Source organism: Callospermophilus lateralis, chromosome 3 (assembly GCF_048772815.1).
Source record: "Callospermophilus lateralis isolate mCalLat2 chromosome 3, mCalLat2.hap1, whole genome shotgun sequence".
Classification (NCBI taxonomy): domain Eukaryota; kingdom Metazoa; phylum Chordata; class Mammalia; order Rodentia; family Sciuridae; genus Callospermophilus; species Callospermophilus lateralis.
Window position 1 is genome coordinate 145,745,145 of NC_135307.1, and position 15,781 is coordinate 145,760,925.

Consider the following 15,781-nt stretch of genomic DNA (forward strand, 5'->3'; position numbering starts at 1 on the left):
GGCAGATTTTCTCCAGTATCTCCCCTGATCAAATTATATTGTATGCATGTACAGATACACAACAATGAATTCCACTATTATGAAAGATTAAAATGTACCAATTTAAAAAGTTACAATAAAAAAGGAATCCTTTCCCTTCAATTCCACCAAGATACAATCAAGCACTGCATAATGGCTTTTTGGTCAACAACAGACCATATATATATATATATATAAAACAGAGGTCCCTTATGATTTTTCTAATTAATTAATTTATTTTAATTTGGTATATATGACAGCAGAATGCATTTTGATTCATTGTACAGAACTGCAGCACAATTTTTCGTTTCTCTGATTGGACATGATGTAGCGTTGCACCACAAGTCATAAACGTACCTAGGGTAATAATGTCCATCACATTCCACTATCTTTCCGGCCCCCTTACACCCTCCCCTTTGCCCAACAAAGTTCCTTCATTTTTCCCATGCTCTTCCCCATTATGGATCAGCATCTGCTTATCAGAGAGAACATTCAGCCTTTGGTTTTTTGGATTGGTTAACTTCACTTAACATGATATTCTCCAGCTCCATCCATTTACCTGCAAATGCTATAATTTTATTCTCTTTTAATGCTGAGTAATATTCCATTGTGTATACATACCACAGTTTCTTTACCCATTCATCTACTGAAGGGCATCTAGGTTGCTTCCACAGTTTAGCTGTTGTGAATTGAGCTGCTATAAACATTGATGTGGCTGCATTACTACAGTATGCTATCTTCTGGGGATAGACCAAGGAGAGGGATAGCTGGGTCAAATGGTAGTTCCATTCCAAGTTTTCTAAGGAATCTCCATACTGCTTTCCAGAGTGGTTGCACCAATTTGTAGTCCCACCAGCAATGTATGAGTGTGCCTTTTTCCTTGTCAACACTTATTGTTGTTTGTATTCTTAATAGCTGCCATTCTGACTGGTGTGAGATAAAATTTTAGACTACTTTTGATTTGCATTTCTTTAATTACTAAAGATGTGGAACATTTTTTTTGTTGATCAATTGTATATCTTCTTCTGAGAAGTATCTGTTCAGATATTTAGCCCATTTATTGATTGGGTGTTGTTGTTGTTGTTTTATGATTTCTTTATATATCCTAGAGATTAATGCTCTACCTAACATACTTGTGGCAAATATTTGCTCCCAAAATGTAGGCTCTCTTCACCTTATTATTTCTTTTGCTAAAACTTTTTAGTTTGAATTCATCTTATTTATTGATTATTGATTTTATTTCTTGTGCTTTAGGAATCTTGTTAAGGAAGGTGGGTCCTAATCCAATGATGAAGATTTGGGTCTACTTTTTCCTCTACTAGACACAGGGTCTCTGGTCTAATTCCTAGGTCCTTGATCTACATTGAGTTGAGTTTTTTTGCATGGTGAGAGATAGGGGAATAGTTTCAATTTGCTGCATATGGATTTCCAGTTTTCCCAGCACCATTTGTTGAAGAGGCTATCTTATCTCCAAAGTATGTTTTCGGCTCCTTTATCTAGAATGAGAACTGTATTTATGTGGGTTTGTCTCTGTGTCTTCTATTCTGTACCACTGGTCAACATGTCTATTTTGGTGCCAAAACCATGCCATTTTTGTTACTATAGCTTTGTAGTATACTTTAAGGTCTGTTATTTGGATGCCTCCTGCTTCACTCTTCTTGCTAAGGATTGCTTTGGCTATTCTGGGTCTCTTATTTTTCCAAATGAATTTTGTGGGTTTTTAAAAAATTTCTATAAGGAATGACATTGGGATTTTAATTGGAATCACATTGAATCTGTATAATACTTTGGGTACGATGGTCATTTTGACAACATTAATTTTGCCTCTCCAAGAGCATGGGAGATCTTTCCATCATCTAAGGTCTTATTCAATTTCTTTCTTTAGTATTCTGTAGTTTTCATTGTAGAGGTCTTCCATCTCTTTTGTGGATTCCCAAGCATTTTATTTTATTTTGAGGCCATTGTAAGGGAGTAGTTTTCCTAATTTCTCTTTCAGAGAATTCATCACACTAATGTATAGAAATGCATTTGATTTATGGGTATTGATTTTATATCCTGCTACTTTGCCGAATTCATTTATTAATTCTAGAAGTTTTCTGGTGGAATTTTTTGGATCCTTTAACTATAGAATCTTATCGTCAGCAAATAATGATAGTTTGAGTTCTTCTTTCCCTATTCATATCCCTTTCATTTCTCTTGTCTAATTCCTCTGGCTAGAGTTTCAAGAACTATATTGAACAGAAGTGGTGAAAGAGGGCATCCCTGTCTTGTTCCAGTTTTTAGAGGGAATGTTTCCAATTTTTCTACATTTAAAATGATGTTGGCTTTGGGTTTAGCATAGATAGCTTTTACAATGTTAAGGTATGTTCCTATCATCCCTAGTTTTTCCAGCGTTTTGAACATGAAAGGGTGCTCTATATTGTCAAATGTTTTCTCTGCATCAATTGATATAATAATATGATTCTTAATCTTTAAGTCTATTGATGTGATGAATTATATTTATTGATTTCCATGTGTTGAACCAACTTTGCATCCCTTGAATGAACCCCACTTGATCATGGTGCACTATTTCTTAAATATGTTTTTGTATGCAATTTGCCAGGATTTTATTGAGAATTTTTGCATCTGTGTTCATCAGGGATATTGGTCTAAAATTTTCTTTTCCTTGATGTCTCTCTGCCTGGTTTTGGTATCAGAATGATACTAGCTTCACAGAATGAGTTTGGAAGGGTTCCCTCCTTTTCTATTTCATGGAATATTTTGAGGAGTATTGGTATTAGTTCTTCTTTGTAGGTCTCAGAGAAGTCAGCTATGAATCCATCTGGCCCTGGGCTTTTGTTGGTTGGTGGACTTTTGTCGGTTGGTAGGCTTTTGATGGCATCCACTATTTTCTTGCTTGAAATTGATCTGTTTAAATTGTGTATGACCTCTTGACTCAGTTTGGGATGATCATATGCCTCTGGTCAGTGTCTTTGAGTTTTTTTATTTTACTGCAGTATAAATTTTCAAAATAGTTTCTAATTGTCTTCTATATTTCCACAGTGTCTGTCATGATGCTTCCTTTTTCATCATGAATTTTAGTAATTTTTCTCCCTCCTTCTTTTCATTAGGGTGGCTAAGGGTTTGTCAATTTTATCTATTTTTTCAATGAACCAGCTTATTGTTTGGTCATTTTCCCTTGTTTCTTTTGTTTCAATTTCATTGATTTTTGCCCTGATTTTAATTATTTCTTCTCTACTACTTTTGGTGTTGGTTTCTTTATTTTTCTCTAGGGCTTTGCATTGTAATATCAGGTCGTTTATTTGTTGACTTTTTCTTCTTTTAATGAATGAACTCCATGCAATGAACTTTCCTCTTAGCACTGCCTTTATAGTGTCCCAGAGATTTTGATAAATTGTATCAAAGTTATCATTTACCTCTAAGAATTTTTATCTCCTCCCTGATGTCTTCTGTTATCCATGTGTCTCTCAATATATATAGCTTAGTCTCCAGGTATTGAAGTAGCTTCTATTTTTTATTTTATTACTTATTTCCAATTTCATTCCATTATGGTCAGATAGAATACAGGGAAGTATCTATCTATTTTTTTTTTGTATTTAATAAGACTTGTTTTGTAGCGTATCATATGTATGTCTACTTTGGAGAAGGATCCATGTGCTACTAAGAAGAAAGTATATTCACTCACTGATGGAATATTCTATATATGTCTGTTAAGTCTAACTTATTGATTGTATTATTGAGTTCTATAGTTTGTTTAGTTTTTGTTTGAAAGACCTATCCAGTGGTGAGAGAGGTGTGTTAAAGTCATCCAGTATTATTGTGTTGTAGTCTATTTGGTTCTTGTAGTTGCGAAGGGTTTGATATACATAAATGCCCCACTGTTTGAGGCATAGATATTTATGATTGTTATGTCTTCTTAATGTATAATCCCTTAAGCAGCATGAAATATCTTTCTTTATCCCTTTTCACTAGCTTCGGTTTGAAGCACACTTTAACTGATAAGGATGGAAACCCCTGCTTATTTATGTGATCCATGTGAGTGGTATGTTTTTTCCCAACCCTTTCACCTTCAGTCTGTGGATGTCTTTTCCTTTGAGATGAGTCTCTTGAAGGCAGCATATTGTTGGGTCTTTTTTTAAAAAAATCCAACCTGTTAATCTATGTCTTTTAATTGATGCGTTTAGGACATTCACATTCAGTGTTATTATTAAAATATTATTTGTATTCCCGGCCATTTTGGTTTATTTTTGGTTTTTCCCTTGACTTGGCCTTTCTTTAGTGTAGTTCCTCCCTTTGATAATTCTCATTGTTGTTTTTCATTTCCTCCTCCTGGAATATTTTGCTGAGAATGCTCTGTAGGGCAGGCTTTCTCACTGTAAATTCTTTTAACTTTTTTTTTATCATAAAAGGTTTTTGTCATCAAATCTGAAGCTTAATTTTTCTGGATATAAGATTCTTGGTTGGCATCCATTTTCTTTCAGAGCTTGTCTATGTTGTTCAAGGATCTCCTGGCTTTGAGGGTCTGGGTTGAAAAATCTGCAGATATCCTAATTGGTCACCCCCCTATATGTGATCTGATTATTTTCTCTTGTACCTTTAAGTTTCTATCCATATTCTGTATGCTACGCAGTTTCATTATAATGTGCCTTGGTGTAGATCTGTTGTAATTTTATACATTTGGTGTCCTGTAAGCCTCTTGTATTTGACCTTCCAATTCACTCTTCATGTTTGAGAAATTTTCTGATATTTCACTGAAGAGATTGTACATTCCTGAGACTGGAATCTCTGTGCCTTCGTCTATCCCAATAAATCTTAGATTTGGTCTTTTGATGTTGTCCCATAATTCTTGGATGTTCTGTTCATGGTTTCTTACCATCTTCACTGTGTGGTCAACTTTATTTTCAAAATTGCATATTTTGTCTGACGTTCTATCTTCCAAATGATCTAGTCTGTTGGTAATGCTTTGAGTTTTTTATTTAATTTATTGCTTTCTTCATTTCAAGGATCTGATTTTTTCAGAATTTCTCTTTCTTGAAGTAATCTTTTGCTACCTGTATTTGCTCCCTTATCTCTTTCTTGGGGTGATCAATGGTTTCCTGTATTTGCTCCCTTATTTCTTTGTTGGTATGAGCAATGGTTGCCTGTATTTGCTCCCTTAGTTCTTTGTTGGAGTGATCAATTCTTGCCTGTATTTGCTCACTTAGGACATTCTTTAATTCATAGATCATTTTAATTACGTATATTCTGAACTCCTTCTCTGACATTTCATCAGCTGCACTGTCCATACATTCTATTATTGTAGTATCTTGGTTGTTTGGGGCACTTTCCTCCCTTGTTTTTCATGTTGTATATGTGTCCTTCTTTCTTGCAGTATGGATCTGAGGTATTACAGTTTCTACCCTATACTTTTATAGTGTTCCTGCAGATTACCTGTACCTCACCTTGGTGTTGGGCTTCTAGACCCAAGCTGGTGTCCCACAATAAATGCTTCTGCAACTAAAGATGGTCGCGGCAATAGTAGAGGTAACTCAAGATAGCAGTGGGGGTGTCCCAAGATGGATGCAACCACTTTTAGAGATGGGGCTAAAAGAATGGGCTGCCTGTTCAGAGATGCAGCTGTCTCCAGGCCCTATCTATTGTCCCAAGGTGGAGGCTACTGTATGTGGAGCGCTACAGCAATGGCTTCAGTGTCCCAAGATGGAGGCAGGCTAGACCTGGGCTCTGGCATAGGTCTGCTGGTTGTTGGGGGTGGTCCTAGGCCTGAGCCTGGGGCTCCAGCCTGGGTCTGCTGGTTGGAGGATGGTCCTGGGCCAGGGCCAGGGCGGGGCAATCCTAGGCCTGGGCTTGGGCTCCAGGGTGGGTATGCTGTTCAGTGGGGGACACCATGAGATGGAAGCTTGGCCCATAAGATTTTAATGGAACTGAAAAAATCCTACCACCTAGTGACATCATAGCCATCACAATGCAATGCCTTACTCACATGTTGGTGATGATGCTGGTATGAATGAACCTACTTTGTTGCCCATGATACAGAAGTATGACCATTTGGTATAGAACTTAATACTTGATAACAATAATAAACAACAATGTTACTGCTTATATATTGATGATACTATACTTGTTAATTTAGATTATACTCCTACTTATAAAAAGTAAAGTTCACTGTAACAAGCATGCCACCAATGCTGTCCGAAGCTTCGTGAATCTCATGTTTACCACATCTCTTCACTGCATCAACAGGCCACATGCTGACACATGGTCTATGTTAGCGCACTCTGTAATAGTGCCACAATGATAAAAAATGATGCATTTCTCAAAAGGTATCCCCACTGCTAAGTGATTCATCACTGTATATACAACTGCAACTTCAGCATGCAGCTGGGCGCAAGCATGACCTGAGATGAGGCAGACAGAAAATGCTACCCCTTTAGTATGTTTTAACCCTTCTTTTAAAACTATCATGTGCATAAAAATTACCCTGGTGGGCCTGAGTCCCTACATTTCTAAGAGGCTCCCAGTTGATACTGACAGTGCTACTTCTCTGACCACACTGTAAAGAGCAAGACAGTAGATGCAACCTTATGGTTCCTCTCCAGTCTGGGCAGTACTAAATATGGGGCTTCCTCACTCTTCTTTGCCAGATTCTGAACTGGGCATGGGACATGAGAATTTGAGGTGATAATTGGCAATGAGAAAGGACAGTTCAGCAGGGAGTGGGGGATAAGGAGGAGCTTAGGGAAGCTGGTTTTGTGAAGTAAGCTAAAATCCATGTGGATAAGGCAGCCAACAGGAAGTTGGCTACTTTTCTCTTAATAGCAACTATTCCTGCAGCTGGCACAGAATTCCTGCCACCCTTGGGTGACTGTGGAGCAAATGCCACAATGTTGAGAAGGTCCATAATTAACCCAAGTACTCTTGTCTCCCTACAGAGCCACCAGTATCTCCAACAGTAGGTTCATCAGGTGTAGATTACCAACGAAGCACATGCTTCTTTCTGGAAGGAAGGATGTAGCTGAAAGCTCCTCTGAGAAGAAATCAAACTACGAAAGATCTTGTCAGCAGCAGGGGCTTCAGAGGTCTTACTCTCATGGCAGGGGTCCTACTGGATCCCATCCTCAGAACTCTGACTTCTGAAGGCCACTGCAACGTTATCCTCTTTAACAATCCACCTGGTCAAAAGCTGAAGCAGCTGTCGCCATGATGCAGATTCAAGTTCAGTCTCCCAAGGTCACACATCCCAGGAGAATTGGGCGCTGCTTCTGAAGCAGCTACCTGGGATCTCCTCATCACCAGGGACCTTGACAACCCCAAGATTTTCTGGTTCAGCTAAAATACCCAACTTTACTTATTTTCCTTCTCTGATGATAACCCTAAGTAAGGTTTAGAGAATCCTAGAGACTCCCTGGCCCAAACCATGGAAGTATGGCTATGTTGGGCAAGATGATGTGTTTTGAACCTTTTCTGAAACATGACTTGCTAGAAAATCATAACTTCCTTCATTCCATAGCATTGACTTATTGATATTTTCCCTGAGAGATGCCATTCCCAGATCCAAATGCCAGTTCTAGCAACTATCATGTTCTGCTCAGATGTCAGTAATAAAACACAAGAACCTGTGGCTGGACCAGATCCTTTAGGCCCTTCAACCAGTGCTTTCTGTCGCAGTCATTTGGCCAACCCATCACCCACATGCAAGGTGCAAGCACGTTCTCTGTGTCCTCAAACAGACAAGTATGAGGAGGACCCTTTCCCAGCATGTCCCACAGAATGGTCTGGTTTCAAGGTCCCTGGGGTCTCAGCATATGCAGGGTTCCTCGAGTATTTAGTGTTGAATTTTCCATCAGCAGTGGGCAGTAAATGAACAAGGATTGCAGGTGTGAAACCAAGCACCTGCGAGAATGGGCGTGGAGAGATTTGCATCAGATCACATGCCTGCCACTTCCCATGGGACTTAGAAATGTAGCAATGTCAGCAGAAGGTGTCTGAGTGAAGGTACATGAATCCACCAGGCTGTGACCCAGGCTCTGTTCATGTGTGGAAAGGGCATCATATTTCAGCCTGAGGTTCTAGCCCAAGCCTCCACTTGGCCACTTGGAGCCATGGGAAGGGATGTGTCTCAACACTTCACTTGCAAAATGATGCTAAGATGACTCCGGACGTCCCTTCCAGCACCAAGAACCATGAGAAAAGCCACTTGGCTGAAGCTGCCAGAAGCTTTGGCAATCTAACGAGAAAATTGGATCTCATCTAATTCCTGGCAGAGTCGGTAATGTAAGGAAGTTCTGAGGGGATTTCAGAATCTGCTTCTTGAGCCAAACTCTACTTTCCTCCCGTCTCCTCACATACCATCTTGGATGACTTTGTTTCAGGCAAGGCGATCCACTCGATAATTAAACACACAGAACTCCTAGGGTAAAGACAAACACCAGCACAGCTTTTGTAACCTTCCTTATTACAGTAATGACATTCTGGGGCAGAGGGAGCCTCCATGCAGCTGGATTTTCCATTGCAGTGATAACGTCCAGCCAATAGCTGCTGGGCCACGCTGCTCCATGCACAGGTGGGACCACATCTGCCTGGTGCTGACGAGCTTTTAATGGCCTTCTGTTTGTTTATTTCTTCTCCCTCTGAGCTGGCAGAGATCAGATGGGGAAGGCTGTGGTCAAGGTCTTCTTGAGGACACAGACTCCAGGGTTTCCAGACCACTGAAGGAAATATTCTCTCCTCTCAGAGGATTCTGTGTAAATAAGACTCCCAAAGAAAGCACTGCCATTTCCCCACCACCCCTGAGAATGCTGGAGGAGGAGGAATGGCTGTGGATTGCAGGAGAGGCATTTAAATGGGGCCAACAGTTGCAATGTGTCCTTGCTGATCTGATAGTTGTGACAACTCCAGTTCAAAAATCCCCCATCAGGGAAGAGACAGAAGGAAATCCTGCTCATGTTTACGTGGGAGAAAGAGGGGAGAAGAAAGATGGAAAGCAGGCATCAGAGAGGGGGATGGCCGCTCTGAATCCTCCAGAGTCACAGGTCATTCCAGATCAGTTGAGGTGCCATGAAGTTCATGGTGAGTCAATTAATGGGAAAAACCCGGCCATTCTTGGCAGCCAAATTTTAAAAATAGATAAAATACACAAATAAAAGAATAGGATGCCAGCGAGTTTTGTATACCTCTGGAATTTGGGTAAGAAAGCCACATCCAGCGGATACTTACATAACGACTTTGATGCAGGGGCCAAGCACAGAGGAAAGGATACTTAGGAATCACTCCAAGCCCCTCCGTGGGAAACCTGAGAGCCCTTCAAGGCAGCTTCCACCCATGCTCACCCTTTACTGGGGACAAGAAGGCCCCCCAGAGGCTCTGGAAACTGGGAACTGAGGGTGAGCCTTCCAAGGAGAAGATGCCTCCTTTTCTGTTCCTCTAGGAAGGCCAAACCCTGAGTGAACCCAGCTGCCCTAACTCCAGCTAGAACTAAAGTACACCCCCAGGATTTCTACACTTATGACATTTCCAGAAATTCTCTCTCTGTAGAACCTTCCTCAAAAAAGGCTGGCCCATCTGATACCTACACTGTGCCTACCAGGTGGAGTACCCAGACCAGAAACTCAGGGCAGGAGTAGCTGAGCCCAGTCTGCTGGCAGACTACCTGTCCCGTGTCCTCTCTGTGTTCCCCAGCACTGTGCCTGGCAGCTCATTCTTAATACGAATCACAGATGAGCATTTCCACGCTTCACACATCTGGATTATGACTTGCCTTCCTTCCTGCCCTGGGACTAGGACAATTCCTTTTCGATTGAACTATGTCAACTCCAGTTATGAGAACATTTCCCCCACACTGCTCTCTCCTCCCCTTCCCTCTGCTCCAGACACGCATCCACCTCCCATCCATGCACCATGCTTCAGGGACAGAATCCCTTCATGTCTGAGCTACTTGCCAGGCGAGCATGTCCTCGGGCATATGGTCATTGGGATGTTCTTCTCGACATCACCTGTCCTCAACTCACCTTTGCAAGCTCTCATTTCCTGGCTGGAAGCCTCCAGAGTGACTGGATCCACTTTTGATAATCTCTATGCTGGAGAAGCTTCCCATGTGGAGGTGTCTGGGGCCATGGATACCCTATCACACATGAGGCACCTAGCAATGCTCTACTACTGAGCATTAAGTCCCCAGCTCTGCTCAGGTTTCTACAATCTTCCCAGTCATGACAGTGGGACAGTGCTTCCAAAACTGGGAGGTCAGCTTCAGGAGGCCCCAGAGCATTTGTAAAGGTCTGTAGGTCTGGGAACCCAGGTATGAGCCACACATGGTTGAGACCATGTCCGTGCACGTTGTTCTGAGTATCTGCAGGCATCCACGTGAGGACTAGATGGCCATATTTGCACCTTATCGCTGTATCTGTATCTCAAAGTCCCAGCCCTGTGCTCCTCTCCTTGGTAGCCTTGTGTATTCTCTACCTTTACCTCTCTAGAGGCGAGACTCTGGGGGGCCCTACCCATCCCTCTCCCTCTGCTCCTCCCTCTTCCACCACCTGTCACTCTGCACACAGGTCAGGTCATTTTAAGCTCTGTGCTGTGCCCTCACTGCAGTATCTCGGGAGGTGTCAGCTGAGAGATGAGACTGAGAGACAAGACTGAGACTGTCTTGAGCAGACCTGGCTAGAGGAGCACTCAGAAGAGACGAAACACACAGCATTCAGGGTGACAAACAGAGGTCATCAGGGGCCAGGAAGGCAAGAGAAGTTTCAGCACCACTGTGGCTCAATTCAGAGGGAGGCCTGGAAGGACAGGTGTGTGGGAGCAAGAGACAGAAGCAAGAAGGTGACTGTAGACACTAAGAGCAATGATGAGACCCTCAACATCACATCAGCTGAGGCTTTCATCTAGGACACAGGGAACTTCCTGGAGAGGCTTCCTCCGCCACCTCCTTCAGAGCCCGAGATTTAGTGGCTCTCATGTGAGGCGGGGCCATTGGCATTTCTAAACATCCTCATCTCCTGCAGCTCAAGTCATTGTAGGCAATTCCAAACTTCTATAAAGAGATGAATATTCAAAAACCACCTGCTGAGCCTGCCAATCAGGGGAGAGGTAAATTCTAGAATGGAAAGAGAACAGTTCTTTGACCTGAGAAAGGGTGTAGGGATGCCAGGAAGTACCCCAGGAAGAGGAAGCACAACCTTTGCCCTCAGGACAGGCAGAAGGAAGCTGATGGCATGGCATCTGTGTCACTGCAGGACCTCTACAGGTTCAGCTGGTTAGAGAGATGATAGGCTTTGGACTGGCCCTCAAGGTAGGCATCTCTTCAGCCTTGATCCAGCCCAGGCTTATGTGAATCTGAGAAAGCCTCCTAAATTCAGTATAGCAGAATTATTTTCTGCAGAGGGAAAGCTTTTTTTTTTTCCCCTGAGTGTATATGCATTAATTGAAGCCCTGCCCCACCGGGCAACCCCACCACCTATCTTGAGGGTCCCGTCTTTCAACATTTCCCAGGAACTTAATGCTTTACTTGATAGAGAAGCATCCTGCATGCACAAGGTGCTGGGTCTCTGATTCCCAGGCCTCCAACTGCACCAGGGGAACTCTCACCAGCCATGTGCCTCTCCTGAGCCTAACTGTGCTATATCAATAGGTCACTACTTCCCTCAACACTGATAGTATTCTTATCAACTTCCGCAGAACTGTCTGTTCTCTTTTACACTATAACTTCTGAATCATAAGATGTACTCTACCTCCATGTGACCGTAAGATATGTTCTATTATATATGATATCCACGTCATAGAATACATTCATATGGACATATTCTGCAATTCCAACAGTTATATTATACCCAGTCGTTTGAAGATCATACATACTAAAGTCACTACCTACACTTTGATATGGGAAGGAATCCCTTGATTATCTTTTGTTTGTTTTGTTTTGTTTTGTTTTGTTTTCTCATGGGCAGTCAGCAGAGACCTGAGCTTCCATCCATCACTTGGGGACCATCTTTCCCAAGATCAGTTATGGTTGAGCCTCAAAAGCACAGGCCTGAAACAAATGCTTGCTTCCAATTTTCCCTCTTTCTCTCTAAAACCAAATCTTGATCAGCTTCTTGAACTCTGGCCTCCACTACAAGGCACCTGTCTGGTTTGTAGAGAGCAAGAAGCTTGGTTCAGATGGACCTCCCAAGGAACTGCTGTCATTTTATTGATTCCACCCTAATAAAGAGGAGTTGGTACTAAAGCCCTCGGAAGGGCACGGGGCTCATGGCAGCCATCTTTCCAGGTCCAGGCGCTGTCACTTTCCAAATGAAGAAATGCAAAAGAGGCTGCATGAGTACAAACTGGAGTGGAGCCACTGTACAGTACCTAAGACACATTCGTTTCAGGTGGGTTTCTCAAGCAACCACAACAGGACAGGGTGACATTGGCCTCCCCCAAACTTACACTGCCAACATTTCTATTTACCAGGGCAATCAAAAGGTAGGAGGTATCTGTCAACCAGGATAGTCTTTCCTGGGCAAGCAAGCAACCAAGGTCATGGATGCTCATTTACAACCTTGAACCTGTTGTCAGCCTGGCTGCTGCTCAGGGCCAACTCCTGCTCCAGGCAGCAACACAGAGCAGGCTTCTGCCAACAGCCCACACCAAGATCTGCAGCCCCTGGTCTACGGCAGCCCCCATCTACGGCAGCCTGGAGGCTTCGTCAGCCCACACTTGTATTGGGGCAGAGTATCAGAAAGGTGTCCAACTCATTTACAGTCCTTGAGTCCCTTTCGACAATCATGTGCTCTCTTTGGCCAACTAGTCTGGAGTACTCTGCAGCATTTCTTTCCCTTAAACAGATGCACCTTGGATTTTAGATATCCAACAAGTTCTCTCTTTTTTTACTTACTCTTGTAATTTTGGGTTTTACTTCAAAGTAAAGTAGTTTGCACATGTATTATACATTAGAAATTCCAAACTATAATTAAAAAATAGAAATCAATGCTAGGACCTGGGGTAGTGTGGTAGAACACTTGCCTAGCATGTGCGAGGCACGGGGTTTGATCCTCAGAACCACATAAAAATAAAGTATACAATTTGATATTTAAAAAACAATCAATGCTAGTTTCCTAACCCACAAAGTAAAAGCTAAATACCTACCTACCTCATAGGGCTGATTGAATAGCATAACGAATGCAGAGCATCTGACCCTGTACCTGCCACATAGTAGGTGCTCAATGAGAGATCTGATTTGACTTATACATGTAAATTATTAATTCAAGTCCAAAGCAGCACTATTGACATTTCTGTGACAAGAATGTTTAATTTATAGTTTAAGACCTATTTGATTGCAAATTGGATGGAAGTCAATTTACAGTACCAAATAAATTATGTTTCAACTATTTTAAAATTGTGCGTACAAAGAGACACTAGAAAGAGGAAAGAAAGTCCAATTACAGGATGCAGATGTGCTAACTGCTGAAAGTGAGCTCTTGATTTAGCTTTATGTTGTCCGATGGCCAAAGAAACAAAATCCTGTTAACTTATGCAACTCACTCCTCGTTTAATAAATGGAATGTGTAACTCACAGGGAAAATGGATTTTCCTCCTGATGTTCAGAGCTGAGGGCAGTGGCTCATGTGGGTCCTGACACCAGGCATGCTGGGTAACTGAGAAGAGCTACATGTCTGTGTGCCCAGGTACAAAGGTACACACCCATTCATCAGAAGGGATGCTCTGCTCTGTGGGTATTGGAGGTGAGGAACCAGTGGGCAAATTGGCTGAAGTCTTTCTTAACCTATGTTCAGAAAGCTGGAGTAAAATTTCTCCACTTTATTCCAAAATATGGACCAGTTTTCAAGTTTTATATTTGAGAAGTTTGACCCTTGGTTTTGCTGGAAGTATAGGTCTTGACCTTTTCAAGCAGTCCACTTGGGCTTGCCTGCTGTCCTGAGCTAGGATGACCAGAGTGTGGCCTGTGGATGGGGAGGATGTGGAGGAATCTGCTTCCAAACACTTGAGACTAATCAGAGACAACAGGCTTCCCTGGGAAAATCGTAATCACCATACTGGGGAAGGGCCAAATGCTGGCAGGATTTATTGGTTTTGATTAACAATACGGTGTTTGTTTTTGTAGGTAATTAGAGTTCAATAGCAAGCTATAAAAGTCCTCTAAGAAATTCTAAATTGACTATAGCTAAAGGGTACTAAATTATAACTGAATCTAACCATTCATCTATGCAGACCTCCTGGTACTAATGAGCCAGTGTTTGATCCACCACAATCCCAGGCTGTCAAGGAGAAAATGGCCTCTGTGTTCCCGAAGTCCAGGGAGAAAAGACCTCCATGGGGGCTGGGGATGTGGCTCAAGCGGTAGCGCGCTCGCCTGCCATGCGTGCGGCCCAGGTTCGATCCTCAGCACCACATACAAATAAAGATGTTGTGTCTGCCAAAAACTAAAAAATAAATATTAAAAAATTCTCTCTCTCTCTCACTCTCCTCTTTCTTTAAAGAAAAAAAAGAAAAGACCTCCATGCAGTGTATGTGCCCACACATGTACCCACACACGTGTGCAAACAGCACTCCAGTATGGATCATGCTGCAGCATCCCAGCTGCCTTGGGATGTTACAGCTCATGAAGCAACAGCTCACATTGTCTGATTTAAAGCCACTATTCAAAGATCCATCACAAGCTAGATGATGACAAATGTTCCAACAGCTCTAAATTCTTATAACAATCAGGGAACAGATTCCTAGATACTGTGATGGGCTGGCAGGGTATTTTGATAGTCAGAAGATGCTTGCCAAAGCTGTTTTGATTTATGCTCTTTTTCCCCCCAGTATGTCACTGTTGGGCACAGATTTTTAACAGGTTAGAGGTCTTAATATAAATGCAATTGTACTTAATTCAAAAGTAAGATAGGAAAAGTGTTGTCAGTCATATTTTTTAAATAGTACCAAGATGTAGTGATGGTGTACTTAAGAGACAACTGTGCTCATCTTGCTTTGCTGAATCCTGGGACGTAACATGTTCCTGTGTTATGCACATCACATCCATACAGCATTATTTTTCCTCTCTGTGCCCACACCATGACGCCCAACCATCCAGAAAAGCCAACTATCAAACCCCTGCACAGAAGTGGAAAAAAATTAAAATGGGACCAGATAAATAAAACAAAAAGTAAAGCCATAGATATAGCTGGCACTGGAGGTAAACGGTTGCTTTTATTCTCCGTCTTAGACATTAGCTTTCCTCTTGGCAAAAGCTAGACTTAACAGCTAAGGCCTCAGGCATCTTCTTGTGTAGTTCATTAGAAACCTTTATAATATTTTTCCCTCAGGAATTAGATTTTCATTTAATTATGCTTTATACAACCCAATATAAAATTTTCCCACTGTTCTGCATGCTCTGGCTCCCTCAATTTAATTTTTTAAAAGTTCTTATGCAGTCATCGGTTTTTCTTTCAGAGAAACATAAAACAGACATCCACTCCAGGACCAAAGCTAAACTTGCAGGCCACAGTGGTAGAATCTTCTGGCTTTCTGCCCTCTGAAACTTCATGCAGGTAACTGCAACCTTAGGCCAGCCGCTTAACCCCTCTGAGCCTCTCCTCCTTCCTCGGAAAAGAGGAGGAGGTTGACTCAGATTCTCCTTAAGGCATCTCTGTGGTCTGAGGTTCTAGTGTTATTTTATCCTAAAGGGAAGAACTTCCAAATGTGAAGGCAGTTGCTGTTAATTCTTTAAAATTAAGACTCTAAACTCTATATTCAAAAAGTTAGATTTTGTTTGAAACTGGTGGAA

At 42.0% G+C, this 15,781-nt stretch overlaps 1 protein-coding gene across 2 annotated transcripts in view; it reads right to left on the reverse strand.

The window, feature by feature from the left end:
- The window catches only part of Adamts17 (ADAM metallopeptidase with thrombospondin type 1 motif 17), a 347,197-nt gene that overhangs the window by 182,129 nt on the left and 149,287 nt on the right, over positions 1-15,781 (reverse strand). The gene's annotated exons all lie outside the window — the stretch shown is intronic.